Source organism: Chelonia mydas, chromosome 16 (assembly GCF_015237465.2).
Source record: "Chelonia mydas isolate rCheMyd1 chromosome 16, rCheMyd1.pri.v2, whole genome shotgun sequence".
In the NCBI taxonomy this organism is placed as follows: domain Eukaryota; kingdom Metazoa; phylum Chordata; order Testudines; family Cheloniidae; genus Chelonia; species Chelonia mydas.
Window position 1 is genome coordinate 22,643,091 of NC_057857.1, and position 26,931 is coordinate 22,670,021.

Genomic DNA, 26,931 nt, shown 5'->3' on the forward strand with positions numbered 1-26,931 from the left:
AGGCCCGAGCTAGGAGCAGTCCTGGTTCCACTCCAGCACAGCCCTGGCAGTAGCACCCACAGGCCTCGGGTGGGTTTGGGGTCCTGCTGTGTCAGGCGCTGTACAAACGCTGAGGGCTCAGGCGCTGTTCCCGCTTGCCCGCATGGCCCAGGCAAGCCCCGGGGCAGCCTCCTGCCTCGCAGCCGGGCCCAGGCAGAGAGCTGGGGGGCCGGGTACCTCCCACTGCACCCCCGCGAGCCCCTGGTCCCCCCCGTGCCCCTCGGGGGCCCAGCCCTTGCCCTGCCGCGGCCTGGGCCCTCCCTGAGCGGAGCCTTAACAGGCCCGGCGCCGCCATGCTCCCCCGCCTCGGGCCGGACCCCTCGCGCCCAGGGGGTCTCTGCGCGGGCCCGCGGGCTGGGGCGGGCAGAGCCGCCCCGGGTGGAGCCCCGTGGGCGGGGGGGGGCGCCCCGCCCCCAGCTCTGGGCCCGGGCCAGGCGGGGCGCGCTCCCGGGCGGCAGGGCCTGCGTGGCAGCCGGGGCTGCGCGCGCCCGCGCAGGGGGAGGGAGCCGAGCAAGAGGCGCGGGCCCGGGTGGGGGCGTCGGGAGCGCGCGGCGAAGTTGTGTCCGGGACTCGCCGCCGCGGACTCGGAGCGGGGCTGCGGGACTCGCCGCCGCGCCTCCAGCCCAGGTAGGGGCCGCCCGGGGCGCACCCCAGCGCCCGCCGGGGTCACCCTGAGCCGCCCGCCCGCCCGCCGCGGCGGGGCCCTCCCGGGAGGCAACAAGTGTGTGCGTGGCGTGGCGGTGTGGTGGGCGGGAGGGGGTGTGTGTGTTGCGGGGTGGTGTGCTCTGTGTGGTGGGGGAGGGGGTGTGTGTGTGCTGTGTGTGTGTGTGTGTGTGGTGGGGGAGGGTGTGTGTGTGTGCTCTGTGTGTGTGTGTGTGGGTGCTCTGTGTGTGTGTGTGTGGGTGCTCTGTGTGTGGTGGGGGAGGGGGTGTGTGTGTGTGCTCTGTGTGTGTGTGTGTGGTGGGGGAGGGGGTGTGTGTGTGTGTGTGCTCTGTGTGTGTGTGTGTGGTGGGGGAGGGGGTGTGTGTGTGTGTGGTGGGGGAGGGGGTGTGTGTGTGTGTGCTCTGTGTGTGTGGTGGGGGAGGGGGTGTGTGTGTGTGTGGTGGGGGAGGGGGTGTGTGTGTGTGTGGTGGGGGAGGGGGTGCGTGTTGTGTTGCGGGGGGGTGTGCTCTGTGTGGGGGGGGAGGGGATGCGTGTTGTGTTGCGGGGGGGTGTGCTCTGTGTGGGGGGGGGAGGGGATGCGTGTTGTGTTGCGGGGGGGTGTGCTCTGTGTGGGGGGGAGGGTGTGTGTGGTGGGGAGGGGGTGTGTGTGTGTGTGCTCTGTGTGTGTGTGGTGGGGGAGGGGGTGCGTGTTGTGTTGCAGGGTGTGTGTGTGTGGGGGGAGGGGATGCGTGTTGTGTTGCGGGGTGGTGTGCTCTCTGTGTGTGTGGGTGAACTGAGCCCCGGGGACCGGGCATGCGGGCTGGCCACCGTCCTGCCTGGGCCTGGCAAAGGGGGCTGGGGAAGGCCTGTGGTGGGGGCATGTGGACTGGCCACTGGCCTCAGGGCCTTTGGGGAGGGCTCGTGGACTTGCTGCTGTGCTGCAGGGGCCGGGGGAAGGTCCATGTCGCAGGAGAACAGGATGTGCTGCTCTCTCCTTTTGGGACACCTGTCTGCACTCTGTCACTTTTTGAATGTATTTAGTGACCAGGTTAGTGACTGGCTTGGGTGTAATGCTCAGGAACAATGTTCTGGAGTCTTTCCCGCTCCCTAAACTTGCCTTCCTTAGTTTCCTTAGATGGTGTCTTTGTGTAGCATCCAGCCAGGTGTTTGTGGTATCATTAGGAAAAAAGGACTAGAGTCATAGAGTTAGACATGGAAAAGTCCTATGAGGATCTATTATCTCTTCCCACCTCTACAGAGCTAGTGCAGGGTTGTTTCCTAATGTATATTTTTGTGCTTTGTTCATTCTAAATGTTCCAGGCAATAGGGCTTCCACCGCTTCCTCTGGGAGACTAGTCCATAACAGACTAGATTGGACAGTGGTTCTCAACCAGGCGTCTGGGGCCCCCAGGGGGCCACGAGCAGGCTTCAGGGGGTCCGCCAAATAGGGACAGTGTTAGACTCACTGGGGCCCAGGGTGGAAAGCTGAAGCCCCACCACAGGGTCTGAAGCCCAGAGCTCTGAACCTCATCACTTGGGGCTGAAGCCAAAGCCTGAGCAATGTAGCTTCACAGTGGCTTGGGGCACCAGGCAACTGCCGTGTTTGCTACCCCCTAATGCAGGCCCTGGCTTTTATATGCAGAAAAACAGCTGTTGTGGCAAAGGTGGGCCGTGGAGTTTTTATAGCATGTTGAGGGGGCCTCAGAAGTAGAAAGGTTGAGAACCCCTGGACTAGAACTCACTGTCAAGAACAGCATCATAGTGTCACAGAGCAATGTGCTAGTGGACTGGGAACATGTGGACGTCAGTCTTAATGTAGGGGAAAGAAACAATGTAAATATGAGAGGCAGAGAGAGGAGGAGGAGATAAGTAATCTTTGAAGAAATTTGAGAAGTGTTGAGTGATAGTGCTAGGGCTCCCTTTGGCCATGTGACTTTCCCAGTTTACTGCAACTCTTGATTTTGGGGCTAACCCATATCTGGACAAATCTGAGAAAAAGTTGAAATGACACCCAAGTGCAGTATTTTCCCCTCTTTGTTGGAGGTTTGTTGATCTATAAGTGCTGTTAGGAAAGGTGTTAGTAGGCAGCATTGCTTCTGGAGTTAAGCAAAGTTAAAATTTACTCTAAAAATAGGGCTATTTGTGTGGTTTTATGTGGGTTGGTGTCAGGTTGCACTTTTTTTTTTTTTTTTTTACATTCGAGATGGTGGTGCTGCCAGATACACATGCCTTAGCCAGTGGTTCCCATATATTTCTATTCTGATCTGGGAGAGAGAAATCACCTCATTGAATAGGTGCTCTACTATCCTATAAAATAGTGGTTCTCAATCAGGGGTACACGTACCCCTGGGGGTACGCAGAGGTCTTCCAGGGGGTACATCAACTCAGATATTTGCCTTGTTTTACAGCAGGCTACTTAGAAAGTGCTAGCGAAGTCAGTACAAACTAAAATTTCATAGACACTGATTTGTTTATACTGCTCTGTATACTATCCACTGAAATGTAAGTACAATATTTATATTTCAATTGATTTATTTTATAATTATATGGTGGTAATGAGAAAGTAAGCAATTTTTCAATAATAGTGTGCGGTGAGACTTTTGTATTTTTATGTCTGATTTTGTAAGTTTTTAAGTGAGGTGAAACTTGGGGGTACACAAGACAAATCAGAAACTTGAAAGGGGTACAGTAGTCTCGAAAAGTTGATACCCACTGATCTAAAATCCCTTACCTTCTCTACTGCCTTCTCTTCTGTGGTCGTGTGCCATGGATAGAGCTCTGCAATCACTGGTTAGTCTATGGACTCTAGTCTGAGAACTTCTCTACCTCCAGACATTTTCCATTTGGGGACTTTTCTGTTTATTGTTTTTTAACATTCTGCTGAACATTTTAAGGGAGAGGAGTCTAACTAGTCTTAGAGTGCTTTATTTTCTGTTATTCTTAAATGGTGTATAGTATATCTGGAATAAAATTAGTACATTTGGAGACACAAAATCTCTCTGTAGTTGGAATATTTGGTTTGGGCTGAACAGTGAAATGCCATTTTCTTTAACATGTTCTTCAATCCAAAGTGTGATTTGCACTATTTTAGAATGATGAACAGCTTTCTAAACAACTCCATCTGTCTGTATATTTTTATCAATGAGAGTTTTACGGTATTTCACAGAATAAATAATCTGATAGGAAATACTATGACAATTGAAAGTTCGGTGATGCAAATTCCTCATATGAACTTCTTCCTGTCCTCCCACTTGTCTCCATTAATATTTTAGGAAGCAATACAAGGAAACATTTAATGTATGTGACGTTTAAACCGTGTTGATATTTTGACATATTTCTTGACACAGAGTCAAACTTTTATTGTCAGAATAATTTTATTCCTGTAGATTTTCTGTCTGAGAACCAAGTTCTTTTTTGTTTGTTTTAAAAGGAACTTGTTTTAGGCTGGGGCTGCTGTACTATTTCCTATGGCTTACATTTTAAAAATAATGGGGGATGGGGGAAGCCTTCACTGTAATGGAAGAGAAGTATTTCCAGTGAGAAGTGAGATTTCAAAATGCAAGTGATTTTTACAACCCAAAGAGGAACTCATTAGTACAAGATCAACATTTTTTCCTCTGTTTTAATAATCCCCGTTATGGGTACTAACATGCAAAAACACTGTCATCCCTCCTCCATCTCCATGAAAGAAATATAATTCAACTAAGGAGAAGAATGTCACAATAACTTGATTGTGAGTTCTGGTTACAGTGTTCTGAGCTGTTCAGGTTCTCATTAAAGTTTATGAAATTTCAGTTTTGTTTAGTTCTGTGAAAAGTGGGCAAAATTAATAACAATTCAAAACCTGTATGCCCATGTCTGCTCTGGAAATTGAGTTTGTTTATAACACCTGCTTTCCCCCTCCTGCCTGACAGTCACTGTTCAGGTGTATGATACAAATTTATACTTTGTACTGAATACTTTTGTCCTAAATTGTCTTTTCTAATCGCTCCCCATGAAGGAGGAAGAGCAGCAGTAGCAAATGGTCTGAAAATTGTTTTGTGATTTACCTAACAAAGTGCTTTTTGGTTTTATTCAGAGATTATTGATGTCTTGAAAGGCTTTAAATGGAAGATATTTCTTGCATTGTGTGGTCTATTCACATTAATTACATAGTATGATATAGTACTCTGAGCACCAGACTAAGAGCCAGAACCTCCTGATTCCGACTTTTCCTTCAACCTCTCCACCTCAATTTCCTCCTCTGTAAAATGTGAATATTTCAGCTCCAAGATGTGCTGTGAAGATTAATTAGGTGGTATGCATACAGATCTTTGAAGATGGGGGGAGCCATAAGTGCTAAATATCTTTCACATCAAGGCACTGAGAAATTGACTTCAACAAGCAAACATAAAAAAATCAGACAATGTAAATTAGAACAGTCAGCAGGGTAAATAGGGTAAGAAGTGAAAAATACAAACATCTTCAATTTATATTTAAAGCAAGAAAAGTTGTCAATGTGCATGTTGGAAGGGATGAGGGAGTTGCATTACACAAGGAAAACACAAGCAAAAGCTGGACAATGAATTACAGAACTGTGGACATCAATGTAAGATCTAATACTGAGCAACAAAACAGTCTTTAATGAAACAGTGTTTAGTTGGGGGACACAGCATCTCAGAAACGAGGCTAGTCTTATAACTGTGTGATTTAAACATTTTCTAATTTACTGCTGATAGATTTGCATGATGTGGAAGAGGCAGTTCATGGCTCTGACAGCTGTGAAACTTGGTTTAATCTCTACCAGATCAGAAATCAATGGAAGTTCATTACAGAAAACAGGCTGGCTTTTAATTTTTAAACAAACTTTCCTTTTTGCATTGTGGCTTATCACTAGGAGGTTACTCAACATGTTAAGGTCAAGATAAAAATCATGTATTAACATATTCTTAAAAAGAAAAGGAGTACTTGTGGCACCTTAGAGACTAACAAATTTATTTGAGCATAAGCTTTCGTGAGCTACAGCTCACTTCATCGGAATGCATCCGATGAAGTGAGCTCCTTTTCTTTTTGTGACTACAGACTAGCATGGCTGCTACTCTGAAACCTAACATATTCTTAACATCTTTAGAATTTTATATTGAGTTTTTGTACATTGATTGTACTTCATAGAGAGAGAGAGAGAGAGGCATGATAGTGTGGTCTGAGCAGAGAATTGGGAGCCACTAACTATTGAAGTGCAGTTCTATCTCTGACACAGACTCCCCCTTTTGCCTTGGAAAATCATTTAACCAACCTTTGTCTGTTTTCCCCATGTATATATGGAAGAAAATCATTCCGCACTTGCTTACCTACCTAAAAGAGTTGTTTTGTTTAAAAAATAAAAAGTACTTGTACAGCTCTTTGAAGATAAAGTTCTAAGGTGGTTTTTTTTTTCAAACATAGGAAGTATATTTAATAGTAATAAACTGTATTGTTTATAAGTCTTTCATGCCAATATAAATTTCTAAAGTGGGATGGATGTTTAAATGTGAGGTTAGTTGTGAGCACAATTGTTAGCATGTGGATCATTTTGGGAGTAAAGTGGATGTCACTAGCAGCTTTCAGCTTGTAGCTGCCAGTCATCTGGACACCATGTGTGTCTGCTTGTGAGACACTTTCAGCTAATTCTGGCAGCAAGTAACTTCATTCTGCTGCTCGGGTTCTTAAAGGGGAGGACTTCTGAAAAACTCACCTGTCTGCTGCATAAATCAGGTACTTCATAAACTACAGGTTCCTATGGGACTAGTTTATTTAAAGACAGTAGCAAGAAATCTTAAAGAAACATTTTTGGGAATGCCCAGGGTGTCTATCCACTACTATCCATGTTTGATGGCATAAATGAACTCCAAATATTTAGATTTGTCAGAATCAAGTACCAGTATTGTGTCTGTTTGCCAGATTAGCTGAATTTTTTTAAGATCCAGTCAACCATTAGTTTAACTTCCTGACACTGTGTTTAGAGAGAAGTACTTTGGGCGTGATCTAGCAAGCTGATGTCTGCTTTAATAAAATTCTTAATTTAAAATTTAAATAAAAAGTCAATATGGGGTAAACATCAGGTTTCCTTTCTGTCTCTGTGTGCAGCAAAATCAAACCCTAAAGATTTATGTATTTTATATTTTGCATAATGTTTATCCAAAGAATACCCGGATCATTTTATCTTTGGCATGAAGGGTGGAATCTACATTTCAATTCAAGATTTCAAAAGGTTATATGTTGTTAAACTGTGCAAAGCTCAGTTAATATATAAAGTGCATGGATTCTTTGGCTATGTCTACACTACAGCTTAGGTTGGTATGGCTTATGTAGCTCAGGGGAGTGAATCAAGGTCCCCCCCCCCCCCAGTGACATAAATTACACCGATATAAGTGCTATGTCAGCGGAAGAGACTTTCCCGTTTGGATAGAGTGTCTTCACAGACGTTTCAGCAGTGCACATTGTGTGGACAAGCCCTTTAATGTCCATGTGGAACAAAAAAGTTTCTAAGGTCTCACCTGAAAGCTACCTTGGAGGGTATGGTAAGAAGTTGCCCTTAATTAGTCCCATTAACTTTAACATGTTCTCTCCATACAGCCATTCTATTTGCAAAGTTTATAGTACAAATGCACAGTAATACTTAGTACTGATATTCAGTAGATCTCAAAAGTGCTTCAGAAGGCTGGGTAAGCATCCCCAATTTACAGTTAGAGAGACAACAGCAAAGAGAGGTGGGGACCTGTCCAAGGTCACGTGTGCTGGGAACAGAACTCAGAGTGCTGTCTTCCAGTCCAGTGCCCTCCTCTCTGCACCACACTGTTCATACAAGTTCTAGAAAAAGTTCTCAGAGGTTCCATTACAGACCCCTGTTATGAAAACAAATTAAGAAATAGTGAGATGAAAATACAATAAGTTTTGTAGATGCCCATGTACCACTTGTCTTTAAAAGCCACCAGCTTTCTTCAGGAAACATTCAGGCTGCAAAAGCTATATGGGTCTGCTGGGACTTTTTTGTTACACACCATATGTATTCAGCCAGAACTGCGTTGGGAAGCTTGCAAGTTTGTCTCCCCTTAATCCTTGAGCAATAACGAGCCATTGGGATGATGCATGGAGGAATAACCAACATGGGAATGTTTAGGTTGGACATCAGCAAGGAATTACTAACAATACATTGTGGTAGTTTATGGAATGGTCTCTTCAAGGAAGATGTGAGATCACTATTGCAGGGTTGTTCAGACCTGGACTAGACAAGACATTAGAGCATTTTCTTTAGGGAGCAGTTGTTCACTGGCTGCGGCATGGGCTGGAAATGATCTAATAGGTCTTTTCCATTTCTAAATTCTATGATTCAGGTTGTATTTTGATATCGTTAACGGTGGAGACAGGGAAAAACAAAGTATTTTATTGGGGGTAGGAGAGGAGTATGTATTGAAATAGAGGTGGTGGTCGCCCAAATGATAAAGTTCCAGACAGTTTATTAATACATAATCTTTTGAAATCTTGAATACGAATGTAGATTAAAAACTGCTCTTAAAGCAAAACTCTACTGTGGCAGATTCTAATCCCTACATTTAAATTATAGAGCAAATCAATATTTGTTTAAAGGCGCCTTAAATAAAACATTTATAATAAAAAATAACTAAATAGGAAGCTTCTGTCTTAATTCTTCTGTAGTGTAGGACATGGGGAATGAATATCCTACTTGAATACATGGCAAAATAACTCTAAAAGTTGTAAGACAAGATTTCTTTAAAAGGAAAACTAAACCAACACCTTCCTGATGTTAACTGTGGTTCAGACATGGCAGTTTGTATAGCTACAAATCTTTACATGGCTGAACTGTTCTTTTTGTATGTTGGCTTATTTTTACATGTGAATTGTTTTGGATCAAATAAAGATTACTTTACATTCTAACCTGTGCTGAGTAGTTAAACATCTGTACCTATAGTACCATAGTTTTGCATGCCTGAGAAATCTCTGGGGTTCAGTTTTGGTTTTTGAATACATTTTTTAATATTCAAAATAAACTATTTTATATTTTAAAAATATGAAAACTGATCTTTTAATTTCTAATAATGGACAGTATTTAATATAGCCCACTCCTTGCAATTAGAACTGTCATGGCATAGCACAGCTATGTTAGAAATTGTATTTTATTAAGTGGGACAGACGTTTTTAAAGTTATTTATGCAATGTTTACTTTGGTTTGGTGCTACTTTAAGTGTCTGGTATCATCATCAGATTCCAGCCAGTGAGCAGCTGCCTGTCACAGATGGGAGAGAGAAAAATTTCTCCTTTGCTGCTTGTTTCCAAATAGGTTTTCATGCAAAACCAACAGTAATATAATGAAAGCATCTTAGTCAAATTCATATTTGCTATTATTTATTTAGCTAAGTCAGGCAACAGACCATTTCTAGGACAAAATATTGGGTGAACTAAAATAAAAAGGGCCTACTTTGAAGAGTTACTGTCATTCTGATTAACCTTAAAGTGTCTGCAATTTTTTTAGTACAAATCAGTCTGTACTACTTCAATAAATTAGTCAAATCATGTGTTAAATACTGAGTAAGACCTAGAAACTTTGTAAAATTGTTGCCATATGCTTGGAAGTAAAATGTTTCTACCTTGCAAGGCAGAGTGCATTACTTAATACATCTTTGTTAAGAAAGTAGATTTAGAAATACAGATGACTTTATTTAATATTTATTTTGACACATTGCCCAGAGCTGTGTAAAAAAAGTAATTCTCATTTGAAATGCAACTGGTGTCTCTACAGTGATGTTATTACTGCATGTGTTTAATATATTTTCTTTCCATGCTTTTGCAGCATTTATTGAATTATGTCTTATGATTTGGCTGTGTTTTGCGCAAATGAAGATGATACTATGTTCTTTTTTTGTTTGTTATTTTATACAACAAGGTCTGATAGCCTGGAGAATTCTCAGGGAAATGTGTAGCAAATCCTTCTTTATTAACAATGACCTGAGCAGTAGCAAGTAGAATGCAGACTTAAGAGGAACAGATATGAAAATTGAGTATGGTCATGATTTTTTAATGGAATCTCTTGCTCTGTTCAGCCATTTGAGATTGAATGTGAGAGCTCACGATTAAAAAATGGATAAATTATTTTATATTGGTATTTTTAAAATTGAGTTAATGCACAGGACTGCATTAACTGAGTCTTAGACCATATGTTATAGTGATCTGATATGTTGTTTTAATATTTGTGAATTAATACTACCCGCAATAGAAAATTTGTGAAAATTTGTCCGATACTTGAACTAAAGTTCACCAGTGTCATGACATGAAGAAAATGGTAACATTTATTATTTAAACCTTTAAAAAATAAACAATACTTGGCATATATGTCTACTTTCATCCAAGTATCTCAAACAATTTACAGATGTTACTTAATTTATCCTCACTATACCTTACCCAGGCAAGGCATCATTATTATGCCCTCTTTAGAGACGGCTGCTGAAGTGAGCCATGAAGAGATTGTGCTTTGCCCTCTGTTACTCTGGGGATCCATAAGAGTTAGGAATATTATTTCATTGCACTAGCTCATTTGCATTTGGTTCTGTACAAAGGTGCATGAAGACACAGTCTCTGTCTTGAAGAGCTTATAGCCTCAAACTCTGATCTGGCAAAGTCTTATGCACTCCTCATTTCAAGCATGTCAGTAGTTGTGTTGGTTTCAGCCTAAATTGAAGCCTAACTGACTTATCCAAAGTCAAACAGGAAGTCTGTGGCAGAATTTAGAACTGCACTGGACTAGCACTCAGGAGAACTGAGTTTCTTGAACTCAGGACTAGTCTTCCTTTCTTTGTAGACTAGCTAAGTGTACAACTAGATAGCTGGGATTATTTTCATGGAGAGTTGGTGTGTGCGCAAATGTGTAGACTGGAACCCAAGCAAGTTCACCCATAGCTGCTGCCTGTCGCTGCCTGCCTCTGAGTCAGCAGCCTGCTCCTGGCTCAACTGGTGCAGAATGACTCAGGTTCCAGTTTCTCTCTTTCCATAGAGTCAACTGTCCTCCTTGTGACCAGAGAGTAACTCTTCATTGAGTTTGAAGCCATAATGGGAACTTAAAATTGAAGGATGAGAGGGTGCTCTGGCTAGACTCTGCAACTGGTGATTTCTTTTTGGAATTTAAGCTAAAAAATGGATTGTAACATCACAGAAAATTGGCATGGTTCATCAAAGAGGAAAAGTGCCCTGCAGAGGATTTATAGAACATTGGTTTTGTGCCCTCTTTTAGCTTCTGAGAGGTTTTTTTCCCTTCTACTTCCTCCCACCCCAAAATAATAATAATATACTACTTGTTTTTTATTTAGAATTATCAAGAATAGCAAGTCTCTGGTTTTGCTGGAGGACTCTGGGAATCTCAGGATGTGTGTGTTTTGTGATCTCTTAAAGGGATGAAACTATAGAGTTGTTTACATTATTTCTCCCACGTGTTTATCAGGAATTTGACTAAAATGTTGTTAAACTTTTTTTGGTGTATGTTTTTAACAGTCTGACTAAAAATTCCTTCCCCTCTCAGTAGCTCTGCTTTCATTCTTTTGAGTTGTGATAATTTCACTAGTTCTTCAAAGGGAAGTGAGACTTGAATTTCTAATGGAGAAGAGAAGCAGAAATGTTATTTGTAACAATCTTTCAGGCTTTTTTATACAACACCAAGAATCTGAAAATGAACAGCCTTATGTCTTTTCACTTGCAGGTCAGCTTTAATCAATTTGGAAAATCTAAATGGTGGCTTTGAGCTATTACTACACGAAAGCCTGGGCTACACTAGGCGTGTTCGAACTAAGATATGCAACTTCAACTACGCTATTTGCGTAGCTGAAGTCGAAGTATCTTAATTCGACTTACCTGGCTGTCCTCACCGCGGCAAGTCGACCGTGGCGGCTCCCACGTTGACTCCACTTACTCCTCCTGCCGAGGTGGAGTACAGGCATCTATTTGGGGATCAATTTATCACATCTAGATGGGATGCGATAGATCGATCACTGCCCGCTGATCTGGTGGGTAGTGAAGACGTACCCTAAGAACCAGTGCTGCCATGTGTAGCAGGCTGTATATACTAAAGTCACTGCTTTGTGGTAAATATTTTCTCTGTGTTTTCATAATCATTGTACTTAGAGTAAGTGCTTCTTCGGGGGGGTTACACATTTGTATAGGGAAATTTTTAACTCACTTGAACTCCTTACTTCCTTCACAGGTCAGCTACTTAATTTATAACATCTTGTCAGTTGTAAGAATGTTACCATCCAAGAGTAAACAGTTGGTACAGTTCTCTACCTGTGTTTGCTTTAGTTCGTGGAATATTAGGGAAAGCTGTCGCTTATTTTGTAACTTCTTGGGTGAGATTTCTTTTAGTCTCTGCTTTGTTCTTTAAGGGGGGCTTTTATGATGATTTTTATTAACTGTTTTTGCTCTCACAAAAGCAGGAAAAGGGGAAAGGCAGGAGCAAGAAAAACAGCAGCAATTATATCAACAATCTTTGAAAAAGACCATTAATCATGTCACAACTGTTTCAACTTTTGCCATGTATGCATTGATTACAAAGCTTAAAAGCAGAAAATGGGTGAATTCAGTATTTGTTGTAGGAAATGCTTCCCCTCGCCCTCTTCATCAGGTTAAGTCTTATAATGCTTCTATATCCTTTTTAGCAACAATTAAAAAAAATGTTTGTCAGAACTCTTAAGGTTATCTTGTGGACGCATGCTCATCTGTGGGAGTGTTTGGATTTTAATAGTTCTGTAAAGGAAATGGTTGTTTGTTTCTACAGATGTTCTGTTTGACTGTTATTAAATAGTGCTTTTTAATTAAAGTAAAAGCCCCTTCCAACGCTACAGGATTTCAATATGCTTATTAAAAGAGGGGGTTAGAAACTGTGCCTAGAGAGAGCTTTTTCTTAACATTTCCTTTGCTGTTCACCAGTGCTGGTGCCCTAGTGGGAGTCCTAGCGGTAGGCAAGCTGCTGGCTGGCCTTTTTTACTGCTGTGTCATCTTACCCTGCCCAGAGTGTCTTTGGGAGAAGTAAGGACAAGCAGGAAACATGTCACACAGCAGTGGATGCCTGTATCCTGTCTACACTGGCGCATCCACTGTTGCTATCTGTAGCGGAAGTACAATGGTAGGAAATTTTCAGAAAAGCATAGTGTAGACAAGGCCAGAGAGGCTAAATACTTCAATATTGAACTGTATTTCTTCAATTATCTGGGAATGTTGAAGTGTAATCTTCTGGGTTTTCCTCTCTCTTATGCTTTTCTGTTATATATTTGTAAGATGAAGCTTCTTCTGGCAAAAGCAGGTTTCAGCAACTGCAACGACTCTTTGAGGATCTAATAAGTCCCCCAAGGAGCAAGTGTTCCAGTTACACTTTCCTTTCCTCCCAGAGGAAAACTGTGATTCATTCTCATGGAGAAAAGCAACTCTTATAATATTTTGGGTAAAACATACTGTAGGGCTTGTTTCTTAATGGAATTGTACTGTAACTTTTTGAAAGACAAAATCAGCCCTTTGGAATTGGCTGTGTTGTAAGTCGCACGGCAGTGTTGCCTTTAGTATAATTCTGTCTCTGCAAAAACCTTTATATTTTGTTTGCTTAGGCATTAAAAACTGTCAAATTGGTAATAAAGGAAATGAGGACTTTATATCTTCGGATCAGGTAATTCAGAATGACTATATTCACTGCTTCAGCACCACTTGCTCCATCAGTAATAGCAGCCAGTGAAAAACAAGGAGATATTCCACCCCTGCTCTGATGTCATATCTGGGCAAAACTGTCAGAGTATCTGCAGTTCTGTAGGATTTTACATTTTTACATTAAAACAACAATGACATCTCATATGCGTGCTGTGCTGGTGACAAATGCCAGATTGGCAGCCCTGCACACTGGAGTCCTCCAGCCACAGGAGAAGCATATGTGGCATGAGCAGCAGTGAAGATTTCCCACAATGCATCCTGCCAGTGCGTCTCAGCCTTACTTTGAGGGCCCCCATTGTGAGGGTGACAGGAAAATTTGTCAGTATCACTTGACTTCTGTGAGAAATTGGCCAGCTAAGTATAGGTTGAAGGGAAGTTGGGTATAGTTCATTTGCATTTATAAAACAATACACCCCCACCCTGCAAAAAAAAACCAAAACCCACTCTCTCAGCATGTGTATGTGTAGTGTATTGCTGTAAAATATATAAAAAGTTTCAGCTGGCTGGTTCAGTATGCTGATGACACCAATCTCCTCTGACCTAGACAAAGCAATCACTTGCCTTTCCTGGTGGTTGGTTGACATTGGGGCACAATTGAGGGTCAGCTGGCTGATACTCCAAATGGATAAGAGTGAGGTGGTGTCAGTTGTTTGGGGGAAGCAACAATAAGATGTGGTGAGGATAATATCTGCCATTTAGAGTGTGTGTCCGCTATTTGTTGTTCAAGATTGTATCTAGTGGCCAGGTTAGTGCTCCTAGATCACCAAGCAGCAGAAATGGCCTGGGCAGCTTTCCTTCAGATATTTGTCGCCAAGAGGCTGCATTTGTTTATAATATAAACCTTGTTGATGTCATCTGTGTTTTTTCACCTTGATGCTGTTACCACAGAGTGGGGCTACATTTTTTTTTTAAAGTGAAGCTGGTGCAGAATTGCTGTGAGCTTATTACAGAGGTACCTTGGCTCAGGCTACCAGTTGGTTTCCTGATCAACTTTTGACTTGGCTTCTCTTTGAGGCATGGATCATCTCTTTGTTATAGGTTTGTACAGTGACTACCACAGTGGGGCTGGGATCTCTAGGTGCTGCCACAATGCATATAAATAATTATAAAGCCCTGAGATTCTGGACTCTATGTACTCTCTCCCCATGCTGTGCTATCACATTTGAGATCAGCAAAGGTGCTCAAACTGGAACCTCCTCAATATAAAAATGAGGCAGATGCTGGCAGAGTATTCTCTGTGAGGTCCCCTTGACTTTAGAACTCACTTCTCCTTTTCCTGTCTTTGTCTGAAATTGTCTGAATCTGTTGACTCATGGCTCTGAGTTTGAGAAACCACATGGCTATGTAAAAATTTTCCCCACCCTTTCCCAGTTAGTCACTTCTTTCCTGAAGTATCAGATACCCTACTCCTTTTTTTTTTTTAAAGGAGTGTAATTCTGGCCATAAATACATCTTTTTGAACTTAACTTTGTAGATCAGTGAGTTGAATTCTTTTAGCAAATACTGTATTGTATGGGACTGGGAATTGGTTTGCATATGAGGCTGTATTGAGTGGATACCTAATAAAATGTGTTTTGTAAAAAAAAAAAAAAAAAAAAATAGAAAACTATTAGATGACATGTCAGTAAGATTATAAGCTGGCTCATTTTCTTAGCTGCTCCATATGAAGTCTAGCAGGGAGTTAGGATTTCAGTTTCCAGCTAAGAGTTATGGTTTTAGTGAAGTTTTTCATGATAAGTTTCTTTGTGGGAAAGGATTTTTATAATATCTGTTTTTCAGATTTACCACAACACAATATACCATACTGTAAAGCGATAGCTTGTAAGGTTATTAACTCAGTCATTTGATTTGTACCTCACAGCTATCAAGACCCAGCCATAGGCAGCAGTGATTAATTGTGTAATGATGTATTGGCCACATGTATAGTCTCTAGTATTGTACTTGAACCATTAGCAGACGAATTGCTCTTCTGTTTTTTTTTAAAATAACTGAATTGAACTTCTCACTACTTGAAAGAGGCAATTAAAAAAAGCACACTAAAAATGGAATATTTTGCTATGGTTCTCCACATACATACTCTGCTTCACTTTTTTCTGTTAATAAGTGAGGAATTTTATTTATATACATCCTTCATTGCTTTATCTTGAGCACATCATATTCATTAATTAATTGATCCTTGCAATACCTCTGTAAGGTAAGGCAGTAGTAGTATCCCCATTTTACAGATGGACAACTGAGGCACAGATAGAATAAGGCCTGGTTTACATCTGAAAATTAGATTGACCTAGCTACATTGCTCAGGGGCTGTGAAAAATTTTGCACCCTGTGTGATGTGGTTAGGTCAACCTGACCACAGCTGTATAGACATAGCTAGGCAAATGGAAAAATTCTTCTGGTGGTAGAGGTGGGACTATATTCCAGATCTCTTCACTCCTCTATCCAGTACATTACCCCCAGGACCATTCTGATTCACAGATTGACTTTGGTTCACATACATGTATTGTGAGATGTATCACAGCTTAGAAAATGTTATTCACACTTCCTGTTGCTGTAAGCACTAGAATTACAAACAAACAAACCAAAAAACAAAACCTTGAATGAGTACTTAATAGTATGCAGGGCTTTTGGAGAGAGTCAGCAGAATGGGTGAGTCTGTTTTCCAAAGCTGGTGAAAGACAGCTTTGTCTGCATTCAGCATTTGAACCTACAATACTGTAGAGTCTGTGTCACAATTAGGGAACATTTGCTGAAAGCAGGAAGTCTCAAGAGCTCCAGTCTAGTGAGTGTTATGGACATATCAAGCATGCAGAAGTAGCTGAACCATGTGGTAAGATTGGTTCCATAGGAAGGAACATAGAATAATGCCTTACTACATCAGACCAGTGGGCCACCAAAACAGTTTCTGTTATGAAGAGGTGTCTAGGTATGAATTTCACTTCAGTATAGTAAGGACCAACGATGAGGTTGTAAGATGAGTGATACAAAGGTTGATTTTAGTCCTCCTGAAGATTTGAACAACTGCATGTAGGACTTATTTAATTTTTTATGCTTGATACTATAAACATAGGATTTGATAATTTGCAATTTAAAATAGAATAATCTTAACTTGCACAAAAGATGGAATGAGGGTCTCTGATATCATATGGAAAGAAAGACTAGGTGGAGTTAAAGTAGCACTGACTAATGGAATTGTGAAGTAAGAGGATAAATAGATGAAACCTCCATTTTCATAGGGTCTAGTTTCTGAAATGCCAACATATCTGAGTTTTGTATGTCCCTTGGCAATCCTTGTGCTCTAGAGTGTAGAAAAGGCTAGGCCTGGATAGTTATCTATATGATACCTCTTCCTTTTCATGCTTGTGGACGACATGTTTGTCACTGGGGTGGCTTTCCTTCTGTTTTGACTGACAAGTTATCTTTTAGTGCAAGAAGAAAAATCAATGCGGAATAGAATGTGTTTTCACTGGTAGTTTGAGCTTCAGCAAATCTTGAATAAATGCGGCAGTATTTTATGCAGCACTCTAATCAACTAGTAAATATTCTGACTTCACTACTAAACATTTTCTGTTTATCCTAATATCTCATTCTTTTGTCTGTGTGTTCCTCCTTTCTCATGCATTACTGTTACTTTCTTGAAAATGGTTATAAGGCTGCTGGCTGTAGTGTGACAACTTTTTCAATTTGCGGGAATTTGCACTACCAGAACATTCTGCTGTTTTTATAGAAACCTTGCTCACCTAGCCCATGTCACTTCTAAACATCTATAAATCACTGCAGTAATCTACATATTTATTTTGTGATTCTGTCTAGTGGTTAGAGCAGGGCATAGAGTCAGGACAGATCTGTTCTGTTCCCAGCTCTGACTCTCTCTATGACCTTTAGAAAGGTCACTTAATAGTTCTGTGCCTTACTTACCGCTGCGTGTTAAATAATGCCTACCACACAGAAACATTAGAAAGTATATCTGTAAAACACTTTCAGATCCTTCAATGCATAGTATTGTACATACAAAGGTTTGCTGTTGTTTATTAAGGTGGCTCCCTTGAGGGATAACCCAAGAATCTCATTGGATGTCCAGACTTGAACCAAGCAAGAGATCTGATGTAGTGTAATTGTTTCCCATAAGCATAAAAAGGTTCAGTTTCATCCTTCCTAGCAGAAGAATCTAGCTGGCTACATTGTTCAGTCTCTTCTATCAGTTACTGCTATTAGTCAAAAATCAATGAATAAATATAACAAAAATTATTCAGAAAGAATTTCTAAAAAAAGGTAATACAAAGCAGAGTCAAGCTCACATTTGCTTTTGCACTATCATATCCACTATTAAATTAATTTCATTGCAGGAAATTAAATAGGAAAAATAGTAAAACAGCCTCCAGGTGAAACCATTTTAAGACAAAGCTGGAGTTGCATCTACAAATAAGGTACCTGTGTATGGCTTTTTGATCCATCAACTTTGTTAGAATTTCAAATGAAAATGTAGGAGTAAAACCAATAAACTTAGAAAAGCTGAGAGAGATTGTCTAATAATCACAGACCATTCATTGGCTAGATAACGACCAGTAAACATTTGGTGACTGAATTAGTTGTTTATATCAGTTTTATTTTAAATTGGTTTGATTTGTTTCCCAGCTGTCACTACTCTTTAATTTTATCTTTGTCATCTTAGCACTTGATTTTTGCCTGGTACTTAGGCTATGTCTGAACCTGATTTTAAGTTGGGTTCATGTTTGTGACCTGTTACTGGGTCAGTTTTCCCATTCATTCCTATGGTAGCTGGGAATACTTTTTCCATTAGGGCTAATGGGGCATGGATGCTTAAAACCTTCATGTTTTGGGGAAAAGAATACAACTTGTCAATGGTAGAATCTGTCTCTGTATAAAATTCTTGATAAGTGGTGTTGCTTTACTCAGGTATTCCACAGCTGTTAGCATGATTTGCATTGAGTACAGATAGTTTTAAAATAAGGTAAATATTTAGGGCCTCTTTTGAAACAAACTGGCTGTTGCATTTATGTAAATGTGTAATAGCACGCAGCTGCCTGAAAATGGTGATGGACTGGTCCATGGTGTAATTTCTTGGGTGTGTTCAGGAGCATTATTGACAGAGATTGATAATGTCAAGAAGGTTATTGGAAAATTAACTTTCACTCAGCTGTCAGGGGAGAAGGTAGCTCAGTTTCTGAGGTAATATTGCCATAGAGGAAGTTGCTGCAGAGAAGTGGCTGCAAGTGCGTCACCTTGGAGGTATAGGACCTGCAGCGTTTGTAAGAGAAGGGACAGACGGCAGTGGGAATTTATAGCTATTGCCCTGGTGAGTAAAACCTCATTTTTCTGGATCTCTAAAATACTAAATATGTACCCCATGGTACGTAAAGTAGCAGTGATCTGAGATCAGTGCTGTGTCTAGGCACAAATATCTTGGCAGTCAAAGGAGGTTGGGAAGGAAATGCAGGGGGTAGACAGGGTAGTCAAATCCCCCCGCCCCCCCCCCAAACAGCTTAAGGGCATTACTGACTGACTCCTCAGATAGTACTTAGCTTTGTGCTACTGCACTGAGAACATTTGTATTAGAATATGTTGTGCATGCACAGTTTATTTATAATTTTCTTTTAAGGTTGATTCTCAGATTCTTTGCAGAACATTATGTGCAGACCTTTCTGTAGAAGAATTGGACTTGATTTAAAAAAGACAGTCTTGTGAATCCTGAAGGAATTTGGGCATTTAGCCCAGGAAGGGGAGAGTCCCCTTCTCTGCAAGAACTTAAAGTTAACCCTAGTCATCAGCAGAAGAAGTAATAAAAGCCGCTCTACAGACTGCAGAAGGATCACCTCATAGTCTCACTCTAAAAAGTATCGGTGTGACCCTTATTCTTTGAGAATAACTTGTCCATATGGGCAAGGAATTGTATTTACTTTAAGGCAATCTTGTTGTTCAAAGTGAAACACAACTGTTAATATAAAGTTAGCAAGAACAGTAATTAAAAACTGGTGCTGTCAGTTCCAGATGTGATGGGATGCTTTTGCAGAATATATCGGAAAATGATTAATGATTTTATTCAGGAGATAGAACACATTTATAAATTAGTACTCTTCTTGACATATATTCTCAGGAAAAAAGAAAAGAAGTACTTGTGGCACCTTAGAGACTAACCAATTTATTTGAGCATAAGCTTTCGTGAGCTACAGCTCACTTCATCGGATGCATAGCTCATGAAAGCTTATGCTCAGATAAATTGGTTAGTCTCTAAGGTGCCACAAGTACTCCTTTTCTTTTTGCGAATACCTACTAACACGGCTGTTACTCTGAAACCTGTCATTCTCAGGAAAAAGAAAAGGAGTACTTGTGGCACCTTAGAGACTAACCAGTTTATTTGAGCATGAGCTTTCGTGAGCTGTAGCTCACGAAAGCTCATGCTCAGATAAACTGGTTAGTCTCTAAGGTGCCACAAGTACTCCTTTTCTTTTTACGAATACAGACTAACACGGCTGTTACTCTGATTCTCAGGAAAAAAAGTCTCTAATTTAGTTTTTTTTTTTTTTTTTTTTTAATTTAAGGAGAAAAAAGTTTAATCTTTTTATACAGGCAAAAGTTCTGCTTCCGTTTGGCTATTAGTTGCAGGATCCAGATGCTGCGAAAGCTATTCTTGCAATGTTAGCATCTGGCTGCTTTGCACATTTTGCATACACTTTTATGAGGTGGTTTTGAAGTTGCCTTTGGATTTGAATCACGTGATTCTTCAGAGTGTCTGACTTGCATAATTCTCAACATCATTTCCTCTTACTTTTGATTATGAGAAATGTAAATACTTCAAGCTGTTCTGGCTTATTTGAAGTTAAGTGCAAATATGTTTTCTATTCCTGCCCTTAGCCCTTGGCAGATTCCCTCTGCAGCAGGACAGGTATACTGGCTCCTGGTTTCTCATCCCTTAGAATATTCATGTTATGGGGCCACAAACCGAGTCCATGGGCATAGTGATTAGATCAGGGAACTAAGAGTCAGGACGGACTTCTGGGCTGTCTGCCCCTCTATGACATTGACTCACGACCTGAGCTGTGGTACCTCTTGGTGCCTAAACACATCTGAGAAATGACAACAGTACTTCAGAGGTGTGCTGTGAGGATTGCTTGATGTTTGTAAAGGGCTCTGAAATGGTTCAATTAAAAGGGGCTACACCCTGGCAAAACCAGTAGTGTTTATTATCATTAGACTTTTTTTAGGAAGATGTCTTAGGATTTAGTATTAATACTATTGTATTTATTTAGCATTTAGTGAGATCAGTTGAGACATTTCATTTTAACAGTTCCTAGATTAAAGTTTTGGGAGAGCTGGGGTAGAAATTGATGGAAGGTCCTCCTGTACACTGGAGCTGACTTCCCTTATTGATTTTCTAGAGTCTGTTTGACCTAGGGAATGGTGTATAAGGCCCATCTGTTTGCTAGGCTTTTGCTTGAGAGTGCTAGTTGTATTTGGTTTATAGAAGTGGGCTGGGTAAGTGGTTAGGCATCTTAGTTGTGCTCTTTATGGTGGCAAACTGTAATTCTGGGGATTGGTTTAGATACTGCACCTTTCATGGCAACACATGGCTAATACTGATTTCAGTATTGTTTTAATGATATTAATGTGTCTAGCAGCCTATGCAGCAAGGTCATGTTATATAAATAACATATTTACAGCCTATATTCTTCTGTTAATCAGGAATGCACAAATTCTGAGAATGGTAACAGAAATGTTCTTATATAACTTTGGCTTCAGGCTTGAAAGCTTTATTCTTTGTAAATTAAAAGGTAAGCATGTTTTTGCATGCTTGGTAACCAAGACAGTAAAATTCCAGATAGTTTTAATACGGATGTATATTAGTTACAGTAGTAGCATGGAGTGTCTGCTGATGATGTTTCAAAGAATGTGAACATTTGTATAGTGGATATCTATATGGAGTTCAAGGTTGCACAGAAAAGCACTTGAAAGGCCCTATGTCTCAATTTATCTGTAATATATAGGCCCTTTAATTTAAAAAAAGATTATCTATCCTATCTGTTGAATGTCTTAAATATACATATACCCATTTGTGTGTGTGTCTGAGAACAGAAATAAGAGGTAAGAATAGTATAGTTAGCCTGATGTGAAGGCACATTGACCTCTTGTCACATTGATTATGTGTCATAACTATAAATCGCCAAGTGCTCTTGGCACCGATTCTGGGATTCTTTAATGGGAGCCACGTGAAACAATCTTGTAATGAATGGTGTGAGCCTCATTTAAAACCATATTCAGGAGACTTTCTTTAAAAACAATATCTTATTTCAGTTGGGCTCAAGTTCTAAGGAACTCATTTTGCAAGTGATTTGCATTTAAAAAAAAAAAAAAAAGCATAAACACTTCCAAATCAAAACCTACCTCCAAATCTATATTGCAAATGGCAGTAGAGTAGGTGACCTAGAAGCAAATGGTGTTTTATAAGTCTTCTAGAGAAAAATAAGGGGAGCAAAAGGAAAGCGGTAAAAGACAAAATACAGATCACTCTGCCTGAGAAATAGCCTAAATTAGCTTGAGTTAAACCTTTCACATGTGGTGAAGAAGGGTGTGTGTGTGTGTGAGAGGAGAATAATAAGGACTTCGAAAATATCAGGGGGATATTTATTAGTAGAAACAATAGGCCTATTAATAAACAGAAATTAATAAGGATTCAAATATGGCAGAGATATTTAACACCTTTTATTAAAGGTAGATTTTTTTTTTTCTTTTTCTGAAGAAAAGTAGTTTGAGCAATTTGGGTGCCACTTCCTTGGGATTCCATAAGGGTCTATGCTAGTTCATGCCATGCTGGTTTGTGGCTTTAGTTTTAGTTTACAAAAAAAATTGTAAATATAATTTATAGTGAGTGAATACTGTAGATGGAAAATGTGGACATGTACAAATTGGGTGGTTTGGATGATATGCATTTTAAGGGAATGAGCCAACAAACTTTTCCAACTACTGACAATTCTTCTTGAAAAGTCAGTTGGTTTGGTACTAGAAGAGTGAAGAAAAGTAAATTGTATGACCAGTCTTCAAAAGAGAAAATGATCTATGGCTGAAGCAATTGTAAGTAAAGGGTGATAATAAAGATCTGTATATTAGATTGTTGGGAGAGGTATAGGAGTGTATTGAAAGAATCAGTGCTGAATCCCACTTTGAACAAATGAAAGCTAATATATATGGGAAAAAGAAATCTGTAGCATACATGTTCAATGGAAGGAAAAAGCAGCATGCTGAAAAAAGTGATAATGGACTGTGAAATAGACATGAGTGATGATGTGATGGATAAAGTCAAAGTAGGATTGGGTTGCATATTCCAAAGCATTCTGCCATGGAGGTGAGTGCCAATAGTTCCTCCCTTTCTGACTCCGGTATGACTGCATCTAAAAATAGCATTTGGCTGTGGGCATCTCATTATCAAAAGATATGAAGATTCAAAGATAAGCAACAGAAAATAAGGGGGCTGGAGAAACAGACTTATTTCTGACTTGAAAAAGTGGCCTTTACATTGTCCCTGGCTGCTTATACAACACTTAAATAGAGAATGAGACTTGTGGGCCAATGTTAATGACCATTACAATACTGTCACCCAACAAAGTAAATTTAAAGAACCCTAATCTCAACATCACTCCCCCAGGCGGATGGCTCGGAGAAGTGATGGACCTTAAACTGTGCCTATGAACTGGACAGCAGGGTCTTGGGCTCTGTTGGGCCAGTAAGAGGAAAAAAATTCCAAAGGTAAGGGCTGTCCACTGACTATGTCCAAGCTCCAGGCCCCGTAGATTTAAATCTAAGGACTTTTAGTAGTGTTTGCAAGCTGACTCACTCTGATGTGGCAGCACGTATTGTAAGGAATGAGATGGCTTCTGAGGTAGGAAAGATTAAAATGTACAAAGCATTAAGAAAGCTAAATATACATAGCTTGATGGACATAAGTTTACAGATATTTGAATGATGTCATGGGATGCTTGCCTTTAATTGTTTGTATCATTTTCTTAATTGGTAAAATGAAGACGATGATAGTAACTACGGCACAGGAGAGTGCTGAGGACTGGCTAGTTAAGTTTGTAAAATGTTTGGATCTGAAGTACTTTTATTATTATTACTTTTAAAATGTGGTACTTGATGGTCTTTCCATAGTTTAAACAGGGTGATAAATAATGGAGAAAACTATGACAAACCATTCTATTTTTTAGAAATAAGTTGGGTTTCTTGAGGAGTTCGTCCAGCTACTACAATGTAGAATATTCGGTAGTATTTCTGTTGAAAGATTAATCTCAGTGACTAATGTAAACCTTGAGCTGTGGGTGAAGAAGGATTTGAAACAAAGTGGGAAGTTTGCTGCAAATATTTAAATATTGGCAAGTAGCATTATTTCTATTGACATCTGTAGCGAGTGGCTCTGAATAGCTCTAAGGGCAGCGCTTTAACGTGGCTTGTGTGGTCGTGGCAGAGTGCTGGGAGAGAGCTCTCCCAGTGCCCTTAAAAACCCCCACCTCTATGAGGGGCGCAGCTCCCAGTGCTGGGGGCGCAGCTCCCAGTGCTGGTGCACTGTCTACACTGGCACTTTACAGCACTGAAACTTGCTGTGCACAGGGGGGTGCTTTTTCACACCCCTGTGTGAGAGAATTGCAGCACTGTAAATTGCCAGTGTAGACAAGCCCTAAGTTTGTTGACTTACTGTCACAGAGTCATAGATATTAAGGTCAGAAGGGACCATTATGATCATCTAGTCTGACCTCCTGCACAATGCAGGCCACAGAATCTCACCCACCCACTCCTGCAATAAACCTCTCACCTATGTCTGAACTATGGAAGTCCTCAAATCATGGTTTAAAGACTTCAAGGTGCAGAGAATCCTCCAGCAAGTGACCCGTGCCCCACGCTGCAGAGGAAGGCGAAAACCCCCGGGGCCTCTTCCAATCTGCTCTGGAGGAAAATTCCTTCCCGACCCCAAATATGGCGATCAGCTGAACCCTGAGCATGTCATTTTGCTCCTAAGTATGGAACAGTGAATTACAGTGGCTGTCACCATTTGTTTAATGAATATCAGTTGTTGACATGACATAATATGAAAAAAGCTCTAGGGTTTTCAGTTCTTTAACTAAAGTGTTCTCAGTTAATGAATTTTGATATCTTCAAGGAAACAATGCTCAGCACTCTAGCTGTTGCAACTAGTAAAGACTACACAAAGTCTTAACAAAACCTCATCTGCACCTGCCTTCAGGATAAATTATTCTAATACCCATAAAATGGGATGTATGTGACTAAAATACTAAAAAGACTTCAGTTCTTTGCTTCCAGTTAAGGTCTGTCAGCTTTTCCATTATAAAGCTTCTCTTCTCTTTTTTTAGGGGTTTATAACGTGCATGTAAAATTTTTGCTGAGGGCTGAAACTTGGCTTCTGTATTTGAGCCTGGCAGCAGATATTTACATATTCATTATTTTTCAGATATAAGAAAAATAAAGAAATATTTTTTCATTTAAATATTTCACCTTGCCATGTACATATGTAACTCTCATTAGAGGTAGTTACCCATTTAGGTGATACTCCACTTGGAACAGTAAAGACAAAAAAAAAAAAGAAATCTTGACTAAGATACATTTTTGCACTTGTATAAATCTAAAGAAAGACTGTATTAAAAAAATTGCAGTGGATTAATTGATAACTTTTGGGATTTAAAAATATGGTCAATAAATTTTGAAAAGAAACTCTTGCTTTCAGTCAGGAACTGTTTCATAAGACATTTTACTACCAAACAACTACATGTTTTAAAGACTGAATGAATGCCTTGTTACTCTGGAGCAATGGTTCTCAACCAGGGGTCTGGGGCCCCCTGCGGGGCTGCGAGCAGGTTTCACCGAGGGGGGTTCACCAAGCAGGGCCAGCACTGGACTTGGCTGGGGCTCAGGGCAGAAAGCTGAAGCCCCACCGCATGAGGCTGACTCCCTGAGCCCCAAGCCCTGCCACCTGGAGCTGGAGCCCAAGGAACTTAACTTCCTGTGCCCCCTTGTGGCATGGAGCCCCAGGCAGTTGCCCTGCTTTCTACCCCCTAACGCCTGGTCCTGGCTTTTATATGCAGAAAAACAGTTGTTGAGGCACAAGGGGGTGTGTGGAGTTTTTATAGGATGTTGGGGGAATGGGAAGGTGGGGGGCTCAGAAAGGAAAAGGTTGAGAACCCCTGAACTGGAAACATTGTGGTCTATTGGGTGAGTTCATCTGCTTTTCAGCCTTGTCACCATATGTATTTGCATAGACTGTAATGATTGATGCCTTTTTTTGTTATATTGGCTCCACAATGCACACTTTAAAAACTTCTTAAACTTGAGAGATCGAGACAGTTGAATTTTGCTATTCTAGCTCTTTAGAGCTTGTGCCTTTGGGGAACAATAAAACTGAATTAGACAATATATTAGCTGTAAGTTTTAGGAACTGTATCCATGAACTAACATCACCATGACACAAGATCAACAGGCGTATTGTAGGGAGACCTCAATAGCCTTTACACAGTCTTCATACTGATTAATAATGTATCTCCTTGGGTTTTGCAGGTGTACATTATTCAAGTTGAGTTATATTTTGGAGAATACTGTACAACTTCCTCTGACATAGTTTTAGGTTGGGTTATTGCTATGCCAGGAAAGCCCCATAGTGTAGATGCAGCCTACACCAATAGAAGGGGTTTTTCTGTTGGTGTAGGAACACCACCTGGCTGAACAATGTTAGCTATGTCAATGGAACCACTCTTCCATTAACATCGTTGGGTCTACACTGGGGGTTATGTTGGCATAGCTCTGTCACGGGTGTAGTTTTTCACAACACTGGACAACATAACCATGCCAACATAATCTTCAAGTGCAGACCAAGCCCTAGATTTTGAAACTCTCAATTGATATGTGTGAGCTTCATGTCTGACAGTTTTTACCTTGAATTCCTGTCACTTTTTCTAGCTGTTAGTAAGAAAGAATGCATAGTCCCTGCTCTGAAGAGCTTATATCTTTTTAATAGGTTTCTCTTCACTGTGGTATAAAAGCCACCTTTACGTATGTGGTCTGATCTTAGTCTCTTTAAGCAAAATGTTTGCTAAATTGTATTTTCTTACTCATTTCTTGCAGAATTCTCTCCTATCTAATGCATTTCAGTGGCATGTCTCAAGTTTTCTCCTTCAACGTCCCTATTAATAGTTCTTTAGTTTTGGCAGGTGTGTATTAAATGTTAACACTCTTTTTTTGGATGTTAAACTGCTATTTACTTATGGTAATTTCTAGTCATTTTAAGGTGACTGTCAAGAGAGAGAGACGAACTGAGGAGGAAAAATTTGTCAAGGATTTACAGTAAATATTCTCTGCTTTTGGAAATGCTGTCAGAAGTTTGTTTAGGTTCAACTGAATTTTTGTCATGTGCCAGACGGAATCAGTCTGTTATAATGAACTGGTCGTGTACTTCCACCAACAAAAAGGGAGGGTGAGAAACCAAAGCCTGCTCAGGATTTCCTATCTCCTTGTAATACAGGAGGG

The 26,931-nt window shown here is 40.5% G+C and overlaps 1 protein-coding gene across 17 annotated transcripts in view; it reads left to right on the plus strand.

Annotated features, from left to right (window-relative positions):
• The first annotated feature begins 501 nt into the window (after positions 1–501).
• The window catches only part of NEK6 (NIMA related kinase 6), a 104,688-nt gene continuing 78,258 nt past the window's right edge, over positions 502–26,931 (plus strand). For 6 of the 17 annotated variants that reach the window (XM_037879788.2, XM_037879794.2, XM_037879792.2 and 3 more), the window contains exon 1: positions 503–666. The gene's annotated coding sequence lies outside the window, so the exon portion shown is untranslated. The other 11 variants (XM_043530707.1, XM_043530708.1, XM_037879790.2 and 8 more) reach the window with 7 other exon arrangements.